At 45.2% G+C, this 22841-nt stretch overlaps 1 long non-coding RNA gene across 1 annotated transcript in view; it reads left to right on the forward strand.

Annotated features, from left to right (window-relative positions):
• Positions 1 to 22841, forward strand: part of LOC109496475 — a 269632-nt gene that overhangs the window by 231514 nt on the left and 15277 nt on the right. Inside the window, exons 10-14 of the long non-coding RNA XR_002739828.2 lie at positions 3114 to 3202; positions 3310 to 3565; positions 18708 to 18871; positions 19071 to 19214; positions 21124 to 21282. This is a non-coding gene — a long non-coding RNA (uncharacterized LOC109496475). The remainder of the gene's footprint in view (positions 1 to 3113; positions 3203 to 3309; positions 3566 to 18707; positions 18872 to 19070; positions 19215 to 21123; positions 21283 to 22841) is intronic.

Raw genomic sequence — 22841 nt, forward strand, 5'->3', positions numbered from 1 at the left:
GGGGGCTTCTTGCTCGTGCAGTTCTGCTAGCAGGGAAGCCCCCATCCCCTGCCCAAGGATTGGTGACGACCCAGAGTTTCAGCTTGCCCGGAGAGAGACCCTGGGCGGGAGAAGATCTCTCTGTTCCTGCTCTACCACTTGGCAAGCGGGGACTAGTGACGGCCACCTAATCTGGGGGCTTCAGTCTTTAGGGGAAAAAAGGGGAAAATACACATCGATGGCTGCTGCGAGGGATGCACCGATAAAAACGAGCACTTCAGTAATTGGAAGTGAGATCTAAATTATCATGAGAATCGCGGTGCTCAGGGGTGGGAGAGGTGATTCAACGCACTCCCTTTACAGATGAGGCAACGGGTTCAGGGAGCAGAAGTGACTTGCCTGAGGTCCCCAGCTTGTCAGTGGCAAAATCAAAACTAGGCGCAAGGTCTCTCTGACTTGTGGTTCAGTGCTCATTCAGAACACCCAGCTTCTGTAGTCTTTGTGGGCTGCCTGCCTTCAAAGCAGCCCCAGGGCCCGGCAGACTTGGGGTTTTGGAAGCTCCTGTACTATGCAGAGTTCTGGTGCTGGTGCTCCTGCCAGCCGGAAGGCTGGCCAGCCAGAGAGGCCTCGAAGACATTTGCATTTGGGTGAAAGGGGCCGATGGTCTTGGACTCACAGCTGAAGGTTTTCTGGGGTGGAAATTAAAGTGGCAGCAGGAAGCAGAATGCGACCTAATTAGCAGTTTGGTCTCCGAGGCTGACCTCCTTTCGGGAAAGCTGGCACTCGTAGGAGCATAAAGCAGCTGTCGCCTCTTCCCTGCCTGGCCAGGTGGGCTCAGAGCAGTGCCAGCCCAGCCGTCACCCCACGCCAGATGCCCTCCTGGAAAGAAGTCTCACCTCGCCCCCTAGAGCTCTCCATCCTATGGCTCCAAGGGGCTATGAAAACAAGCCACACTCCCAGCACGAAACCCCTTTAAAAGGCGGGAAGGAAGAGAGGGAACAAAAGCCTTTCATATCTCTGGGGGCAGGGGGGAGGCTGGAGGACTTGAACTGTGCTCAGGAGGCGAGGGGGCTGGGGGGGGGAGGAGAGAGGGGGCAGAGGGCGGCGCCATGCGTTCACCAGCGTCTCGCACCTGTTGTCTGCTGTGACCACACGTGCGGGCGACCCCGGGAGCTGCAGCTAAACAGGCGAGCAGTGTAATTAATCCATTGTTTAGCATTATTGGAGCTCACTGCTGCGCGGATTCTTCCTGGCAGTTCTCCCAGCCCCACACGGGAGGTTGGGAGGTTCGTCAGCCTGACGGTGGTGGTGGTGGTGGTGGTGGCTGCGGCGGTGGAAGGAGCAGCAGGGAGGGAGCAGGGAGGGAGCTTGGAAGGATTGAGACCTCAGGTCCAGGGAAAGAATCCCCCCCCCCTTCCCCCAAGGAGGGACACTGCGTAGCTCTCCTCACCCCCCCCCCCCACTTCCGACAGCTAGGAAGTCGGTTGTCTGCCTCCTGCTGAGAAAGCTGGTTTCCACCTTGGTCCTTGGAGGCCAGCTGAGCTGTGGATACTGAGTGGTTGAGGTTTGCCCAGAGGCCGGGCCGCTTCCTGCTGCCTGGCTTCTCCGCTGGTGTGTGGTCAGCGGCTTTCCCTGACATAAGTGCCCCAAGCATCATGACACGATCTTAATGGTCTCACCTGGGGGTAAGAGGCACCATTTTCACAGTTCTTACTAAGCACCAGGCACTGGTGTAAGCACGAGGCATCTATTATATCATTGAATCTTTGCAACATCCCTACTTAGGTAGGCGCTCTCTGCACCCCCATTTTACAGATGGGGTCAGACACACAGAGACACTAAGTCACTTCCCCAAAGTAGCACACTAATAAGCAGTAGACACAGGATTCAAACACAGAGTCTGGCTTCAGAGCCTGTGCACCCAACCTCTGGGGCCGTGGTTCCTGGGTCATACGCCTAGCAGCAGTGGGGCATGAACAGTTTTTCTTGGTATCTTGATCCTTGCATCCACCCGCCAGAGGACATTTCCATTTCTGTCCCATGGATTCAGGTTACCTTTAGAGGGGCCTGGGAGTTTGCATTTTTTTAATGTTTATTTATTTTGAGTGTGTGTGTGTGTGTGTGTGTGTGTGTGTGTGCGTGCGTGCCAGCAGGGGAGAGGCAGAGAGAGGGGGAGAGAAAGAATCCCAAGCAGGCTCTGCACTGAGGGCACAGAACCTGACTCGGGGCTCAAACTCACAAACCGTGAGATCATGACCTGAGCTGAAATCAAGTGTCAGAGGCTTAGGCAACTGAGCCGCCCAGGCAACCGTAAGAGTTTGCATTTTTAACCAGCACTCGGCATACCTTTCGTGAGTTAGTCTGTTTAGGAGGTCCTGGAGATACGGGATTACTTCAGTGCAGTGGTTCTCAAACAGGTGTGAAGAATAAACCACCACCATGGAAGTTACTGACGGCACTGCCAACTCCTCCAGCCCCCACATTTCTGGTTTTAGACCCACTGGTTGGGTTTTCTCACCCCCTCACTTTCGTGGATAAGGTAAGACTGCAGACCTCTTCATTCCATCCTGGTGCCTATCTGTCCTGATGTGCAGCTCTGTGGCAGCCCCACAGGGCTCACCGACCCTCAGAGGCACGGAACGGAGGGAGGTGCCCCGAAGTCCTTGCTGACGGAGCAGGGATCACAAAGCAGCTCCAGCGATTACTGCTCCTTAATCAGATGGTTATTGCATTGCCGGGGCTGGCTCTTGCTGGCTCTTAGCAGCGTGCAGCCGCCCCAGTCAGTACAGCGAAGGAGGCTTTTTTGCTTCCGTGAACCCATGGGGACAGTGGATGGTGCCTTCCTTTCTCTCCCAACTCCGGCACACTGAGAGGAGGAAAGCACATTCCTGGAACTGGACATCATCAGAGAATAAAACACATGACCCAAGTTGGAAACCTATATACGGTCAAACCTTGGATTGTGAGTAACTTGTTCTGCGAGGATTCCGCAAGACGAGCAAACATTTCTAATAAATTTTAACTTGATAAACGAACGATGTCTTGCAACGCGAGTGGTGTGTGATGACGAATGTCACATGATCACAACTGAGCCAATGTTGTCTCTCTTTCTCTCTCTCTCTCTCTCGCTGCAGGAGTGCGGGCGATTGTCTCCTATGCTCGGATGCTCCATCTCAGGCTGTGGCATTTGGCAGAAATCAGTGATTTTTCAGAACGTTGGAAGGTACCCACAACGGCACTAGTATATTTCTTGTCACTTCAAAGCACCTATGGACAGTCCTTTGCTTTTCCAGACAAGAGTAAGCTTAGGAATGCTCTGCTTCATTCCAGGTCAGGCTGCCTGCAGATACAGACCCTTTCCTCGGCTGCCTCATTGCCAGTTACATTAAATACAGTCTGTGACAACAGTTTATTAATACTGTACTGTGGTCAATATCTATGCGAGCGTATACGGTGACCCCATGCAGAAAAGTATTCCATGGAGCCTACAGACAGCAGTGACTCCGTTAGTGATAGTGGAAGTCGTCCTATACATGAACCCTCCTCTCCCATGTCTCCCTCGCACCAGTCATGAAGGTTTTCAGAGGTAAGTGCAGGTTAATGTGTTCATTTTTCTTTACGTTTTGTATTTTCTTTACGATTCTGTATTATATTACAGTACTGTACTCATTTTTATATGAATATCTTTGGGTGGTGGAGCACACATCTGAGTCTCCATTATTTCTTATGGGGAAATTCGCTTTGATATACAAGTGCTTTGGATTACAAGCATGTCTTTGGAACAAATTATGCTCTCACACCAAGTTTTTAACATATGTGTATGTTACCTATATATACATATATGTATGTATATACTTGCAAAGCCGTGACTCTTAGCTTGGGAGGCCAGGCCAATGAGTTGTTTTCTGAGTTAAGTGCCAGAAAGGGAAGTCCTTGGTGGTAATGCTAATTAAAGCTAGCCCTTGGGATAGGACGGAGGAGTCCAAGCCCCTGTATACAATTGGTTAAAACAAGTCCCATTGTTTGTTGGTTAGGAAGGTGTCTTGAGTTAGGTCCAGTGACGGGGCTGGCATCCCGGCTTCAGTTCTGATACCTCCTGGGCAAATACAAGTATAGATCAAAAATCATCCTTTTACAACTTGCTGGGGCTGCTGGAACGACCCAAGTCTGCTCCCTGAGGTCACTTTGCGCCCTTCCTGGGCTGCGTGGCTCAGCCACCAGCAGCACATTGGAAGGAAGGGCAGCCGATCCCAGGTCTTTGCCGCCCGGCCTGGGGGTGATCCTTCCCTAGCTACAGGCAGACCAAAGCACACTTTCCGGGTGCAAAATTTAAGGAGGCACACAGTCTCAGGGTTCTGCAAGTACAGGGTCAAGCCTTGAGAATAAGTACCTCCTTAAGTTTTGCACTGGCCTCTAAGTCCCACTGTCTTCCAGGCTGTAAGGGAGGATGTTTTCAGTGTGTGGGTCCAGCTAGAAACGTTCTCACTGGATAAACTATGGTTTCACTCCCTCCGGATCCATGCGATTTCCAGTTGTTCTTGGTTCCTCCGTGGTAGAAATGAATAGGGGGTGTTTCCTGGGACCAAGAAAAGAGAGTGGGAAGGCATGCATCTCAGAGTGTGTCAGATTTTGTTTTTAATTTTTTTAAGTTTATTTATTTGTTTTGAGCGGGGGCAGGGAGAAGCAGAGAGAGAATCCCAAACAGGTTTCCCGCTGTCGGCACAGAGCTTGACACGGGGCTTGAACTCACAAACCGTGAGATCATGACGTGAGCCAAAGCCGAGAGCTAGACGCTCAACCAGCTGAGCCACCCAGGCACCCCAAGGTGTGTCAGCTTGTGACCACGATCTGCCTAGTTCCATGGATTTTACTCATGGCCAGGCCACAGCGGTAGAGGAAGTCTGTCCCATTACAGGGCTGACCTGAGGATTCTCTTGCTGTTCCCTCTGGGCAGAAACATTTTGTTTCAGGAGACGTTTATTTGAAGTCTCCGGCCACACGGAAATTAGTCCTATCAGAACTCACCTATAGGATTCTCCTGGCCAGTCATAAAATAGCACCAGCTGGACAAGTGTGGCTCCTTTTACAGTTTCCAGAAAAGCACTTGAGCCCAATCCCAGGTACGCTAATTCGCAGGTAAACACGGGCCTCTGACGGTCTCCACGAGCCACCGAATCATGCATGCCCCTGACTCTGCGTTGAATTGAGCCCCCATCATCCTGTTCTATTTTCTTTTTATTTTTTAATGCTTATTTTTGAGAGAGAGAGAGAGAGAGACAGAGCGCAAACGGGGGAGGGGCAGAGAGAGAGGGAGACGCAGAATGCGAAGCAGGCGCCAGGCTCCGAGCTGTCAGCGCAGAGCCCGACACGGGGCTTGAACTCACGAACTGTGAGATCATGACCTGAGCTGAAGTCGGATGCTTAACCCACAGAGAGCCACCCAGGCGCCCCCATCCCGTTCTATTTTGAATGGCCTGTCATGAAGGCCAGCTGGTGTGGACAACCGTCTTGGTCCCAGTGGTTATGCCTCTCACCCAACACATTGAGCCAGGGCTGAGTCATGATCATATCTTCATCCGGAGAAGAAGCAGTCATTCCTGTGTAATTGAAATTGTCCTTGTTGGTCTACCTGGCAATTTTCAGCTGTTTCTTCTTGTTCCATCCTTCAAAGACACAGGGAGGAGCCAGCCACCAGCCGCTCAGTAATAAGCCTTCTTGTGGGGCATCTGAAAGACACCCGGGAAAGTGCAGGGTTAATGTGAGAGCCTCATTCCGATTCATTCATGCAAGGACCTCAGGAAGTTTTGTTGTTGAATTTTTTCCCGAACATCAACTATGCATAATGAAGTCAGTGCAGGATGGGCTTTAAGCCCAAATTCACTTGCTTTGGGATTCGTCACTCAGGCTCCTATATTAAATTCACCTTGGGGTCTATGGTAAATTTTATTAAATGTGACTTTCCTCTTTACGGCTAGCATAAACATTTATTATACATCCTGTGATATATGTTTCCAGGAAGTAAGGAAATGCAGTTGTGGAAAGATATGATTCCCAACTGATTTGAAATATAGACGAATAGCATGTTTTAGAAAGGGGCCGGAACTTTAATGGAAAAAAGTAGTTATCAGATTTTTTTCCTTGGCTTTCTCTGTCTTCTCTTCTGGCACCAGTTAAAGGAACATTTCTCAGCCCTTCTCCCCATGCACACAAAAGATGATACCTGATATGAAATGCTCTGAAATCCTGCTTCATTAAAGCCCACAAAAGCTAATGCACAGCTCCCCTCACACTGCCCTAAAATGGGAACAAAGAGGCAGAATAATGTCAAAATAGAACACAAAGGAAAAGAGTTTGTCCTCTGGGCCCGGGAGATGAAAGATATCAGGAATCATCCGTGAATGTTGGGCTGGGCCGATGTTTCTAGGGCTCATTTCGTGGATGATGGGGGATTGTCAGACCGGGCAGCCCGTGTAAACACAGCAAGGGTGCGGGCAAGGCGCTCCAACAAGGGCCCAGGCAGTGTTCCTGTTTAACAGTTCGGTCACCGGCAGCAAGAAGGACTATGTGTGTCAGGATAGGGACAGATGACCAATCAGGGCAGACAGACTTCCACTCACTTGCTGCGCGACAGAATGCCCCCCGAACAGCAGTGTCGTCTAGGGAGCTTGGTTGGGGGACCAAGGAAACAGGCAATTTCGGGCCGTGTTCTGGGTTCTTCAAGGGAAGTGGCTGTAAGAGAAAGCACATCCTCTAAGAAGCCGTGTCGCTGCTGGTAGCATAAACAACCCTGAAGACCAAGCCATTTGGCTTCGTGGCTTTACTAACGGTGGGTGGTAGATCACGGATGGGGTTGGTGCATTCCATCAGGTCAGGACACGACCCCTGGAAAGGTGAGCGGGCAGATTCCGAGTAACCTCGTCGGCACCACCAAGGAATGGTAGAGCTACGGTTTGAAATCGAGCACGATGGGACACAGTTATACGATACTGTCCGTAAAAGCAGTGACAGAACACAGCCTGGACCCTTTCCACCAGCCTGTATTGCTGCTTCACTTAGACTCCTGGACGCCCCTTCAACCTTCTTCCTCTTGCAGTATCCTACCATCCACAGCTAAAGCCAGTTCCTGGGTGCTGGCCCTGGACCCCGTGAGGAGAGAAACGATGAGGGCTGGACAGCCACTGGGATCCTAGCTTCTCTGCTTGGCAAGTGAGGCCGTGTCTTCCTTGGATGACTCAACGCCGAGCCAGAAACAAGTATTTGAGAAAGGGTAGTTCTGGGGGGGGAGGGGGAGGGGAGTGATTCCAGAGGGCAAGAGTGGGGGAGGGAGAGAGTGGAGACAGGGATGGAGAGAAAGTCAATACAAGGGAGCATTATCAGGGCCTAGATCTTCCCGGGCTTCCTAAGAAGCATATAGAATGCCTCCCAAAAATGTCTCCTAAAAGATGGGAGGCAGGAACATTAGTTCCCTGGCTCCCATCCGGCCGAGGGCTAGCCCTGAACTTCTGAGCTGTGCCTGCAGTGGCCTGGGACTCATAAGTGTCTTGGGGCAGAGAGCAAAGGCACGGTGCTCATTCTTGGTGACGCTCATGAGCCTCAGCTGACCTTGAACTGTCCACCCCGGTCACCGTTAGAATCAGAGACTGCGACCAATAGGACGTGTGACAGGGCACCAGGCACATGGACTACAGGAAGTGTGTCTGCAGCACGAGGAGATAATATGCTACCACAGGGGAGCCAAAAACTGAAGGGAGCTTGGACAAAAGTCCTCTCGGCAAATAAGCTGATCTGGGAGGATTCAAACTGACAGAAGTAAGAAGAGCTAGGGAGGGTTGCTGGGAGTTGGGTGGGGGATACTGTCAGGGAAAAGGGCAGAAGTCCTTCTGGATACCCAGCATCCTGTGCATTATAATGCACTTGAGCCCTGACCCAACAGAGTCCTCAACATGAGGTCATAAAGGAGGTGAGACCATACTTTAATGAGATTTTCTGGTTCCAACCTTAATAAACCTCTGTGGGTAGGGACCAGGATGGCCTACATAGTATTGATTTGGGGGCTACGGCAGGGTCATGCCTTTGTGAGAGTATTTAGAAAGCTTGCAGTGCAAGGAATGGGGTGTCGGGAAACAGGGAAGGCCTGGACCAGAATCCTGATTAGACTTTTGGAGCTCTTTGCCCTACAAAGCCAGAGTCTAGACATTGCTGCTTCTCCCTGCCACAGAGCACGTTGGGAACAGGTGAGGGTCTGTGAGGCGCTGCAAACTCAAACTTGCAGAAAGAAAGGAAACGTCCCTCGTGCATGTATATGGTAAACGCTTCGAGAGAGAATCTGAAGATTACAAGCCTCTGAGATGAGTAGGATGAAGTCTGTCTGGTTGAGCTGATTAAATATCATGACAGGATCACAGAAGATACACACGGCCAAGACCCATTAAGTCGTCCCTCAGCAATGCACTCGCGCCTCCAAATACCACAGGCTTGGAAGTTACAGTGGCCGTGTATTATTGGCCTTTTCAGTGTCCCTCCTCTGGAGAACCGATTTCACCTCCATTCTAGGTGGTTCTGGTAGGATATTAATCACACCTGCCCACCTCCACCATCACATGCTCCAGCCGCAGAGGGGTCGTGGAAGGACTGGCCAATCAAACACTTCCATTACTCTGATCACAGCAATGCCTTCCACGATGGGTGTGTGACTTACACAGGAACAGTCGAAGTGTTCACTGAGATTTGATATGTGGATGCTGGCAGAATGAGGGTTTCTCATCTGTTTGACGGTGAAGCTTCTTGAAAATAAAGCAACACCAAGACGGAAGAAAAGTTGAAAGGTGGAGAGACTGAAAGATAACCGTGGAGTCCAGGATCCAACCGTGTGTGATGCCACTGTCTCTTCCAACCTCCCGGTTACGTGAACAAATAAATTCCCTTTGTGCTTAAGCTAGTCTGGCTTGAATTTCTATCATTTGCAACGGAGAGACTATCTCATACGGTGTTTACTGAGCACATAAGGTGGTCCCTGCTAGATATAGTGAGTTGAATGTTGGTTCCCAAAGGCTATATCCCTGTCTAGAAGCTGTGAATATGGTTTATTTGGAAAGCGAGTCTTTGCAGACTTAATTCCTTTAGGGATCTCAAGATGAGATCTCTTGGATTATCGGGATGGGCCCTAAATCCAATGATGAGTGTCCTTATAAGAAACACAGATTGGAGACCCATAGACATAAGAGGAGAAGATACAGACACACAGAAGAGGAAGCCGTATGAAGACAGAGGCCGAGATTGGAGTGATATACCCACAAAAAATGCTGGCAGCCCCCAAACGCTGGAAGAGGTGACGAAGGATTGTTCTCTAGAGCCTCCAGAGGGAGTGCACACCCGCTGATACCTTGATTTCATACTTCTGGCCTGCAGGACTGTAAGAGGATAAATTTCTCATTATTTGAAGCCACCTAATTTTTGATAATTTGTTATGGCAGCCACAGGGAACTAACACACTTGGTGCTTGCCAACAATTCAAATTTGAAAAGAAAGCATTGCTGCTCTGGAGATAGGGGCATACCTTTATTTATTATTTATTTTAAATAACTATTATACAATAACCGTGTTAATGGACTTACGGGCGAAGAAGAATGGCTCATGCAATGGGGTCATATTATAGATGCAGAACTCTCTGATAGTTAAGATTTGATATATGTGTTCAAATCCTGGCCCACTACTTGCTCCATCATATATAGCTGTGCAACCTTGGGTAAGTTGCTTAACCATTCTGGGCCTCAGTTTCCCCATCTGCAAAACAGGAATGGCAATAATACTTTATTCATAGCATGGTCATGATAGTTAAATGAGATAACATACATTAATTTCTTGGAACAGAGCCTCACACATGGTAGGTACCTAATAAATGTTATTCTGGAGGAACTACCTTGTAACGTAACGGCCCCAGGGAAATAGAAAAAATGTGGGGAAATCACAGAGAAGGAGAAGCTTGTGAACGTGACCCCATAAAGTTGTTTATGAATTTCTGTGATCATCCCATACCTGTGCATGCACGGATGTGATCCTGAACAGTGTACTAAAGATATCGAGAACTGAACAAAGAAATAGACCAATGTGCAGGTCAAAGACTGGCCTATGGGTCAGGCACACATGAGACAGGTCCAAATCGCATAGCAAAGGCTTTGAAAACAGAACTGACATTGAAACCACAGCCCAGGGGCACCTGGGTCGCCCAGTCGGTTAAGCGTCCAACTCTTGATTTCGGCTCAGGTCATGATCTTGCAGTTCTGAGATCGAGCCCCGTGTGCTGTCAGCACAGAGCCTGTTTGGGATTCTGTCTCTTCGTCTCTCTCTGCCCCTCCCCTGCTCTCACATGTGTTCTCTCTCTCTCTCTTAAAATAAATAAATGAATATTTAAAAACAAAAAAGAAACCACAACCCACAGAAGGCTGGTCAAAATCGGCAGCCGGAATGCAACTAGGTTTATTGTCCACTAAAACAAAACACAGCAACATTCTCCACAAGATTTAAACAAGAACCAGAATCTGATAACATTCAAAACGTCTAGATGCAATCCAAAAATGACTCAGTATACAGAGAACCAGGATATAATGGTAAGATGATACAAATGCTGGAATTGCCAAACTGAGATTTGAAAATAGCCATTGTAAAAAGACTTCAGGAAGTAAGGGCAAACACTATCGAAATGAATGGAAAGGTAGAAAATCTCAACAACATGAAAAATAGAAGATATATATAAAAAAAAAAAAACAGTGGGAGTTTTAGAACAAGAAAATACAATAACTCAAATAAGAAAAAAAAAAAAAAAACCCCGCCTCACTGGATAGGCTCAATAATACAATGTAGATGGTGGCAGAAACGATCAACAGAAATTAACCAATCTGAGTAATAGATAAAAAGACTGAGAAAAAATGAACAAAGCCTCGGGAACTCTGGGGAAATACCAAAAGGCTTTATAATTGTGCCATCAGAATCCCAGAAGAAGAGGAGAAAGAACTCTATGTTGAAAAAATATTTGAAAAAATAATGGTTGAAAATTACCGTTTGATAAAATACATAAACCTATAGATTCAAGAAGATGAGTGAACTCCAAATAAGATAAACGCAAATAAACCTATAGCCAGACACAGCATAATCAAACTACTGGAAATTAAAAACCAAGAAAAAACTGTCAAAATCAGTCCGAGAAAAACAATGCTTTATTTATAAGAGAACAATTATTCCAATGACTGTGAATTTCTCCGCAGAAGCCACAGAGGCCGAAAGAAAATGACACAGTACTTCTCAAGTGCTGGAAAAACAAGAATAGTTAACTGAGAATTCTATATCCAGTGAAAAGTATTCTTCGGGAGTAAAGGTGAACTAAAGATATTCTTAGATGAAGGAAAAGTAAGAGAATTCATAGCCAGCACACCTGTGCTGAAATAATTGCTAAAGGAATTTCTTCAGACAAGTGAAATGATACCAAGACGAAGCTCGGGACATTAGGAATGTGGGGCGAGCAACAGAAATAGTAATGTAAATAGTAAATAATTATTTACTATTACTAAAGGATTTACTGAGTAGGTAACATTGACTCTTTCTCTCCTCTTGAGTTTTTAAAGATATGTTTGACAGTTGAAAGGAAATGTATAGTGTTGTTTAATGGGGTTTCCAGTGTTTTTAGATGCAATATATAAGACAATTACGACATAAATGTAAGAGGGTACAGGGACCTATTCAGTGTTAAATTTCTTCATTCCACTTGAAATAGTCAAATATTGATTCTAAATAGAATGGGGAAAGCCAAATACGTATATTCTAATACCTCGAGCAACCAAAGATCTCCCAAAAGAGATATAGTAAACAACAATAGATGAATTAAAACATATATTTAAAAATGTTCAAATAACCAAGAGAAGGCAGGCAAGGAGAAGCAAAATAGTGAAAAACAGAGGGAACAAACAGAAAATGACATTGTAGAAGTCAAAACGTTTTCATAATATAAAATATAATATAAATACAAATGGTCTAAACATATCAATTGAAAGAGACGGTCAGCATGGATTCTTTTTAATGACTGAACTGTATGCTATTTACAAGACACTCGCTTCAAATATAATGATATAGCTAGGTTAAAAGTAGAAGGATGGAAAAATACATGGACTGATCAAGAGAAAGCTGGAGTGGCTACACTGATACTGATAGACTTCAGAGCAAAGAAAATTACCAAGGGTGAGGGAGGGAAGCACATACTGATAAAAGAGTCAGTTGCCGAGAAGACAGGACAACACCGTATGAGTATGTGTCTAATGACAGAACACCATAGTACGTGAAGCAAAAACTGACGAAAAGGAGAACGAGACGAATCCGCAACTATAGTTGGAGACTTTGACACTCCTGTCTCAGAAATTGACAGACCTAGTATACAGAAAATAAGGCTATACAGGAAGTGAGCAGCACCATCAACCAACTAAATCTAATAGACATTTTTAGAAAATGTTACCAAAAACCATCGGAATACAGATTTTCAAGTAAACGTGGAACATTCACCAACGGAGACCATGTCCTAGGTCATAAGATAAATTTTAACAAATGTAAAAGATTTACAATCAGAGTATGCTCTCCAACCATAATGGAATGAAACCATAACTCAACAGAAAGGTAACAGGAAATTTTCAAACATTTGAAAATTAAACACACACTTCTAAACAATCCTATCAACCCAAAAAGGAAGTCCCAAAGGGAAATTAGAAAATCTTTTAACTGAACATAAGTGAAAATAAAATATTCAAAACAAACAGTGCTTCGAAGGAAATTTCTAGCATTAAATGCTTATATTCGATAAGGAAAGGGGCCTAATTAAATCTAAGCTTAAACCTTAAGAAGCTAGGAAAAGAACAAAATAAGGGCAATGTAAATGGACAGAAGGAGATAATAAAGGTAAGACAAAATAATGAAAATGAGAACAGAAAAACAATAGAGAAAATCCGCGAAACCAAAAGATGTTCTTTGAAAAGATTTCCACAATGATAAATCGCTACCAATATTGACAAGGAAGGACAAAAAGAAACCAATTGCCAATGTGGGGAATGGATGAAGGGTTATTGCTACACACCCCATGGCCATTGAAAGGATAATAAGGGGACATTATGACCCGTTCCACCCACATGGATTTGACAAGTTAGTTGAAATGGGCCAATTCCTTACAAACCACGAATGACCAAAATTCACCTAAGATGAAGTAAATAACTTGTATAGTCCTGTAACACATTAAAATATTAGTGGAAAATCTTTCAAGAAAGAAATACGGAGGCCTAGATGGTTTCACTGGAGAATTCTACTAAACACTTAAGTAAGAAATAGCACCAATTCTATGCAATCTCTTCTGAAAATATAGAAGTGGGGATTTGGAACACTTCCAAATTCATTTTGTGAGGCCAGCATCACCCGATACCAAAATCAGACAGAAGCAATGTAAGAATAGACAACTACAGACCAATATCTCACATAAACAAACACACAAAGAACCCTCAACAAAATATTAGAAAGTTGAATCCAGTAGTACTGACTGCAATCCTTCCAAGAGCCCCAAAGAACTGGTGGGCGCTTCCTCCATATTCTCCCTCTGACTCACCCCAATAGTAAAATCAAGTTGGCAGAATTTCCCTGGAAGGAGGTTTTCTACACATCTAGCTGCCACCAGAGGGATGGGCCCCCAAATCACCTACTTTTTGATAGCCATTGGGACTTGTGTTCATGAGTCCTACAGGATCACAGCAAACAAAGAAGCCGTTTCTAAATGAGCACAGAAACACCCTCTGTAGCTATGTACCCAGATTCAGCACAGAGGAAGGAGAAGATATGCGCATGTCTTAGCTGCTGCCTGAGGGTCCAGCTTCTAATCACCACCCATCTAGGTGCTGATGGCGAGCCACCTGTTTGGGACACTAATGAGTCTCGGCACATCCTCAACTACCGGATGCCACTGAGAGCAAAGACAGCAGATTGGACAATCACAAAGGTTTGAGGAGCAACCAGGAACTCGGGCCAGGCAGACTGATAAGGTTCACGTCCAACATGAGACCAGTCTGTCAAGACTGGGAGAGGTCCTGCGTCAGGCTCTGGGCTGATGGCTCAGAGCCTGGAGCCTGTTTCCGATTCTGTGTCTCCCTCTCTCTCTGCCCCTCCCCCGTTCATGCTCTGTCTCTCTCTGTTCCAAAAATAAATAAACGTTGAAAAAAAAAATTAAAAAAAAAAAAAAAGGGGCGCCTGGGTGGCGCAGTCGGTTAAGCGTCCGACTTCAGCCAGGTCACGATCTCGCGGTCCGTGAGTTCGAGCCCCGCGTCAGGCTCTGGGCTGATGGCTCAGAGCCTGGAGCCTGTTTCCGATTCTGTGTCTCCCTCTCTCTCTGCCCCTCCCCCGTTCATGCTCTGTCTCTCTCTGTTCCAAAAATAAATAAACGTTGAAAAAAAAAATTAAAAAAAAAAAAAAAAAGGGGCGCCTGGGTGGCGCAGTCGGTTAAGCGTCCGACTTCAGCCAGGTCACGATCTCGCGGTCCGTGAGTTCGAGCCCCGCGTCAGGCTCTGGGCTGATGGCTCAGAGCCTGGAGCCTGTTTCCGATTCTGTGTCTCCCTCTCTCTCTGCCCCTCCCCCGTTCATGCTCTGTCTCTCTCTGTTCCAAAAATAAATAAACGTTGAAAAAAAAAATTAAAAAAAAAAAAAGACTGGGAGAGGTGGCTATTTTATCTAATGCACAGAAACCAACATAGAGAATCAAGGAAAATGAAGAAGAATATGTTCTAAACAGAAGAACAGAATGAATCTCCAGATATTGATCTTAATGAAATGGAGATGAATGATTTACCCAATAAAGAGTTCACAATAACGGCCATGAAGATGGTCACTGAGGTCATGAGAACAATGCATGAACAAAGTGAGAATTTCAACAAAGAGGCAGAAAATACAAGAAAGTACCAAACAGGAATCATAGAACTGCAGAGTACAATAACAAATGAGAAATTCGGTAGAGGGGTTCAGCAGAAGACCAGATTCAACAGAGAAAAGAATCAGTGAACTCAAAGATACGGCAGTAGAATTCATCCAATCAGAGGGACAAAAAGAAAAAGAATGAAAAAGTGAAGAAACCTAAAGGAATTATGGGATGCCATCAAGGCGACCAATATATGCATTATAACACAATAGCAGTAGCCACGATATGGAAACAACCTACATACCCATGGATGGATGAATGAATAAAGCAAATGTTATACACACACACGCACACATGCACACACACACACACACACACACACACACACACACTGGAATATTATACAGCCTTGAAAACGAAGGAAATCCAGTCATTTCCTTCCTAGATGAACTTGGATGAACTTGGGGCCATTATGCTAGGTGAAATAAGTCAAACAGAGAAAGACAAATACTGCGTGGTATCACTTATATATGGAATCTAAAAAAAAAAAGTGAAACTTATGGAAACAGAGTAGAATAGTGAGTGCCAGGGGCTAGAGGGTGGGGGAAATATGGGGAGGTTGGTAAAAGGGTATAAACTTTTGGTTATAGATGAATAAGTTACAAGGATCTAATGTATAACTTGGTGACTACAACTGGTAATACTGTATTGTATAATTGAAGTTTGCAAAGAGAACAGAGCTAAGTGCTCTCACACAAAAACTAAATATATGAGGCCATGAATGTGTTAATTATCTCGATGTTAGGAATCTTTTCATAATATATACATGCATCAAACCACCATATGCTTTAACTATATTATCATTTTTTAAAGTTTATTTATTTATTTTGAGAGAGAGCACGAGTGGGGGAGGGGCAGAGAGAGAGGGAGAGAGAGAATCCCAAGTAGGCTCTGCACTGTCAGCGCAGAGCCTGATGTGGGGCTTGGACCCACGACCTGAGCCGAAATCAAGAGTCGGATGCTTAACTGACCGAGCCACCCTGGCACCTCTATATTACCCTTTGTCAATTATACTCTATAAAGCTGAAAAGAAACACAAGAAATGGATAAGCAAACTGTTACTTGCATACAGTAGAACATTACTTAGGAATAAAAAGGAATAAAAACACAATTTGTATGACTCAGAGGGTGAAAGAATCCAGTCTCAAAAAGTAACACACTGCATGATTTCATTTATATGACATCCTCTAAGAGATAAGACTGTAGTGGCAGGGAACAGACCAGCGGTTGCCAGGGGCTGGAGGTAGGCACAAGGAATAGCTAGCTACAAAGGGATTTGGTGAGAGATGTTTTTCTGGCCATGGAAATACTCTGTATCGTGATATGGGTGGCGGTTACATAAAAATAGGTGTTAAAATTCATGGAAATGTATGCCTTCCCCCTAAAAATCGATTTTGCTTTATGTTAGTCTAAAAAACAAAATCAGGGTACCTGGGTGGCTCAGTCGTTAAGCGTCTGACTTCGGCTCAGGTCATGATTTCACAGTTTGTGAGTTTGAGTCCCATGTCAGATGAGCTCCAGCCCCGCATTGGGTGAGCTCGAGCCCCGCTTCAGGTGGACACGAGCCCCACTTTGGGTAAAACACGAGCCCCGGGTGAGCCCCACTTCTCTCTGCCCCTCCTGGGATTCTCTCTCTTTCTCTCTCTCTCTCTCTGCCCCTCACTTACTTGTGCCCTCTCTAAATAAGTAAATAATAAAAAAAAAACAAGATAAAAAAAAGAACAATCTACTAATCATGAACGCGGTGTTAGCATCCCTTGAGATAGAACTTACTGTCGCTCTGTCTTAACGCGCATGTGGAAAAGAAGACGCAGTGATTTGCTTAAGTCCGTGTTTCTCAAACTTCACCTGGGGATCGTGTTAAGATGCAGACTCGAATATGAGAGGTGGGTGGATGAGTCCTGAAATTCTCCACGGGATGCCAGTGCTGCTGGTCCACGGCCTCCACTTCGGGTAGCCAGGGGCTAATGTTTTCCACCTTGTAAATCAAGACCAAGATTCACATTCTGATGGTCAGAGACAGAGCCCAGTGCTCTTTCTATCCCACTACTGTTATCTCCAGAGATTTTTTTTCCTCCTGCTGCAGTTTGATAGAAGGTAACGCGGCAGTTAATTACAGGCTGCCAGTTCCAGCGTGCAGTGCTGTGCAGCAGGAAACAGAAAGCACCCTTTTTCACAGTCAGCTCTGGGTAGTTGTCTCACCTCCGGCAGATTTAACCGCAGGCACGTCGTGCTTCGGGATTGAACTTGTAAAAAATAGTGCGTTGAGACTGATAAGCCCATTGTAGGCATCGCTGGGGCCCCTTGGAGGAGAAAGGAGAGGAGAAGAAAGAAGTGAGCGGGCTTAGGAAAAAGAATGCATGTAAACTGGACGAGGATGGAGGTTGGAGGGGGGAAATGCCTGGACTCCTTCTGCGGTCGGCTAGGGAATGATTACTATAATAAGGGAATCACAAGCATGCTGCTAATGCTTCCTGGTCGGGAGCAAGCCACAGCTGCCCAGGTGGACTGCCGAGCGGCGCCTGTGCTGAAGAAGCCTGATGATGATTATTTATTTGCATCACGGAATCCTCATTTTGCAGGCCTGGCTGTCTCAGCCTGCACGCTGACTGGCTGTCCAGACATGCGGCCATCCCTGATGATGATGGATTTCGGAGTTAGCCCCACTCTCTTCCTTTGCTGAAGGCCCCATGCTCTTTAACAAGCATGCTGTGGAAACGTGTGTGACCGTCCTGCTCCTGGGATAGGGGGCCAGGGACTAGTGAGAGGCTCATAGCAGCGGGGCTTGGAATATTTGAGATGTGCACAGGACTCCTTCATGCTTCCCTGGTTTTGGTTTAAAAGGATATCCTGGGTTGTACTGGCAGAGGCTCCTTTCCTTTCCTTTTTTTTAAGTTTATTTATTTATTTTGAGAGAGAGAGAGAGAGAGCACAAGCAGGGGAGGGGCAGAGAGAGAGAGAGAGAGAGAGAGAGAGAGAAAGAGAGAGGGGGAGAGAAAGAGAATCCCAAGCAGGCTCAGCACTGTCAGCGCAGAGCCCCATGCGAGGCTCAAACTCACGAACGATGAGATCATGCCCCGAGCCAAAACCAAGTATCAGACGCTTAACTGACTGAGCCGCCCAGGAGCCCCTCCTTTCCTTTTTAATTTACTCTTTACAATGAGATATAACTTACATATAATAAAACAATACATCTCAAGTTTGACAAATTTATATGTAAATGTGTATGTAACCTGCCATAGGATGTTGAAACTCTTTATCAACCCTATAGACAGAATATGGCCAGTGCTCATCGCACAGTGGACATGCTAATGGGAATCACCGTCATGGTAGTGAATCAAATTCCACTGGCTTTTGTCCCATCACTGATAGAGACCCTCTCTCCAAGTGGCCCTTCCGGAGATGTTCTTTATGTGCTCAGGAAGGAGTCTTTCTTTCTGCATCAGCTATTTGTGCGGTGTTGCTGCATAGCTTATCAACTCAAAAACCTCCATGGCATTCAACTGCATTTATGGTCCACGCAACTGGGGGGTATGATGAGCACTGGCTGATCTAGGCTGGGATTCTAATTCTTCTTGGCTAGAGATTGGCCAAGCGAGGCTGGGTCCAGCTGGGATAACGGCTGCATTCCACGTTAGACCATGCTGTCCCGGACCCGCTTTTCTCATGGCGATGGCAAAAGAATGAGAAAGGAGAATTGGAGCGGCACGCTATCTCTTCTGCCTTGTTCTCTTGGACACAGCGGCCAATGGCTGAACCCAGGATCAAGGAGTACACTCCGCCTCTCGATGGCAAAGGGTGCGGATACGAGGAATGACATAGCATCGTGGTCGTTGACGCCATGCGTCACACTTGCCGAGAGATGCTGCTTTCCCTCTTTCATCGGGCTCCAGAGTCTCCCACCAGGTACCACCACTGCTCCACGCCATGGGCGGGCCCACAGGGGAGGCGCCAGACTCATGTCAGGCCCCAAGCTGTCGGGGGGAGGAGAGGAGAATGCAGTGCTCCCTTCTTTGTTATAACCTGGGTCATAGATGCTTATCACCCTGAATCTCTTGGAAACCTTAATAAAATGGTTTTTTACTTATGGCCCTTCTCTCTCTAGGAACGGTGTCACCCTTAGTGTTGGGATGGGAGGAATTTAAGTGAGAGCCCCTAGGTGTACTCAGAACGATTGCTCTCCTCCAAGAATGTGGTCAAACTGGAGTCTGTCTTCTTCCCCAAGACAACCTCGGGGAATACTAATGAGGTCGTATCAAGTTTCTTTGCTTCGTTAACAGATCTCCAGCCATTTCAGCACGGTTTGGGCCTAAAATATAGAAATCTGTTCTCATGATGACTGTCCAGTTAATGACTTTTTGTCATAACAGCTTTTAGAATGTATTTATTTATTATTTATTTTTATTTATGTTTATTTTTACTTATTCCAGCTTTATTTTATTTTTATTATATATATACAGTATACTGTCAAGTTAGCTAATATACAGTGTATACTATGTGCTCTGGGCTTCGGGAGTAGATTCCCGTGATTCATCACTTACATATAACACCCAGTGCTCATCCCAACAAGTGCCCTCCTCAGTGCCCATCACTCATTTTCCCCGCCCCCCACCCCCTTTCACCCTCAGTTTGTTCTCTGTATTTAAAAGTCTCTTATGGTTTGCCTCCTTCTCTGTTTGTAACTATTTTTTTTTCTTTTCCTTCCCCCATGATCTTCTGTTAAGTTTCTCAACTTCCACATATGAGTGAAAACATATGGTATCTATCTTTCTCTGACTTATTTAACTTAGCATAATATCCTCTGGTTCCAACCACATTGCTGCAAATGGCAGGATTTCATTCTTTTTCACTGCTGAGTAGTATTCCATTGTACATATAAACCACATCTTCTTAATCCATTTGTCAATGGGTGGACATTTGGGCTCTCTCCATAATTTGGCTATTGTTGAAAGTGCTGCCATAAACATTGGGGTACATGTGCCCCTCTGTATCAGCACCCCTGTATCCCTTGGATAAATTCCTAGCAGTGCTATTGCTGGGTCACAGGGTAGATCTATTTTTAATTTTTTGAGGACCTTCCACACTGTTTTCCAGAGCGGCTGCACCAGTTTGCCTTCCCACCAACAGCTCAAGAGGGTTCCCGTTTCTCCACATCCTCGCCAGCATCTGTTGTTTCCTGAGTTGTTAATGTTAGCCACTCTGACCAGAAATTTTTTATTTTTTTAAGTTTATTTACTTTGAGAAAGAGTAAGCACAAGCAGGGGAGGGGCATAGAGAGACGAAGAGAGAGAATCAGAAGCAGACTCCGTGCACTGTCAGCATGGAGCCCTATGTGGGGCTCGATCCCACAAACCGTGAGATCATGACCTGAGCCGAAATCAAGAGTCTGCAGCCTAACCGACTGAGCCACCCAGGCACCCCAACAGCCTTTTCTTTTGCCATTATTCGTCTATTTTATTTTGTTCTGATATAATTTTCTCACCTCAAAACACAATAAATACACTTTAATCAAAAAGAATGAAATCTTGCCATGTGCAACTACGTGGATGGACCTGGAGGGTATTATGCTAAGTGAAATTAATCAGTCAGAGAAAGACAAAAATCATATGACTTCACTCATATGAGGGCTTTAGGAGACACAACAGATGAACATAAGGGAAGGGAAACAAAAATAATGTAAAAACAGGGAGGGGGGCAAAACAGAAGAGACTCATAAATATGGAGAACAAACTGAGGGTTATGGGAGGGGTGGTGGGAGTGGGGGGGGCTAAAGGGGTCAGGGGCATGAAGGAATCTACTCCTGAAATCATTGGCGCACTATATGCTAACTAATTTAGGTGTAAATTTTCAAAAATAAAAAATAAAAAATAAAAAAAAAAGAAGTGATATTTTGACCCAATACTTCCAGGGAATTCAGCAAATTAATTGAAACATCAGTTTTTAGTCAGAGTATATCATATGGCACACATTTGTATCGTATACCACGTTTGGATGAGGCCAAAATGTTTGGCCTTGCATCCGTAGACTTATCGGCTTTTCTCTGTTGTCCGTGTGCATTGCTTCCATGTTTCTAAAACACTCTTCTGCTTAGTCTTTATTTTGTCCTAGAGTGTTTTTGTCTGTGCTGTAACATTACTTTTAAGGCACTTTAAATGCAGGATGACCATGAGCCCAAGCAGGTTGAAAAAGTGAACAGAATGGTAGAGAAAGAATGCATCTTCCAAAGAATGACTCCCTTTCACCGTTCCTCCGGCATTGACCGCTGCTATCGAATCTTCTTCCTTTGACAAGAGCAGGAAAGTTTCAGGATCTGACATGTATGTACCTACTGTGCTTATTTTCTTTCAAGTTTATTGGTAGAAACCTATGTTATTGTTTAATTGATGTATGTTATCTCTCCGTGGATATTCTTTCCGTATATTAGGTTGAGATGGAACACGTAATCTTCCTTATTAAAATAAGTGGGATTTCTGGCATTGGGCTTGCAGACAAAATGGGAACCCTGGAAAAACTACATGAAGCAAACAGCAGAAGACACTGAAAAAAAAATTTTTTTTTGACACTGAAATTTTTTTTAAAAAGTGCTTTGTTGGAGTGCCTGGCTCAGTCGGTTAAGCAGCTGACTTCAGCTCCGTTTGTGATCTCACGGTCTGTGAGTTCGAGCCCCGTGTCAGGGTCTGTGCTGATGGCTTGGAGCCTGGAGCCTGCTTCAGACTCTGTATTTCCCTCTCTTCCTGCCCCTCCCCCTCAAAAGTAAATGAACATTAAAAAAATTTTTTAAGGTGCTTTGTCTAGGAATCTTGGTATTTGAGACCTCTATATTCCGGCCTGGATACCATAGAAGCTCACAAGCCAGAAACACCAAGCACAGAGAGGTCAAATCAAATCGATAAAACAAGGGAGGCCTTTTCTCTCTACCTGAAAAATAGGGAGAGTGGAAGCCTTTCCAGAATAAAACCTTTGTGACACATGAGCCTTATACCATCCGAACACCGCAAAAAGCATGTGTCGTCCCCGGTGCCACTGTGCGTGACAGCCAACACCAGGACTGTGGGAGAACACCCCTCTCAACCATCCCAGTCTGGCAGTAATATGGCAGCAACCCTGTCTCCTGATAGGTAGTGATCAACAGAGCTTGTGTGTGAGCAGAGCCCTGACTACCGTCCTGGCTTAGTAGCAATGAGGCAGGACCCGCCTCATTGCCACTAAGAAAAATGGATAAGTTTCCGACATTTAACTTGAAGTGGTAAAATGGTGATACTAATAGACTGTGGTAAGTTACATATTTATATTGTAATTCCTTGAGCAACCACTTAAGAAAACTCTACAAAGAGATATACTCAAGCCTACAGATAAAGCAAAGTGTAATACTAAAAACATTTAAATCACCTGAAAGAAGGCAGGGAAAGGGAAACAAGCAAAAGCCAAATAAAACAGATAAGGAGGGCACTTATTATGCTGAGCATTGGGTGTTTTATGTAAGTGATGAATCTTTGACTTCGATTCCTGAAACTAACATTGCACTGTATGTTAACTAACTAGAATTCAAATAAAAATTAAAAAAAGAAAACAAATAATAAAATGTCAGACATAATTCCTAACATCTCAATAATTGTATTAAACATGAATAGTATACGTATACCAAGTAAATGATAGTAATTGACAGAGTGGGGAAAACAGTGACCCAGCTCTGGGCTCTCTACGGGAAATTTATCGCAAGTATGCTGATATAGATAGGTTAAAAATAAGTGGAATGGAAAAAAATATACCACGGAAACACTAATCAAAGGAAAGCTAGCTATACTAATATGTTGGTATCCATATTATCCCGATATCAGATCAAGTAGACTTAAGAGCAAAAAAAATTACCAGGGAC

Source organism: Felis catus, chromosome X, assembly GCF_018350175.1.
Source record: "Felis catus isolate Fca126 chromosome X, F.catus_Fca126_mat1.0, whole genome shotgun sequence".
Lineage (NCBI taxonomy): Eukaryota > Metazoa > Chordata > Mammalia > Carnivora > Felidae > Felis > Felis catus.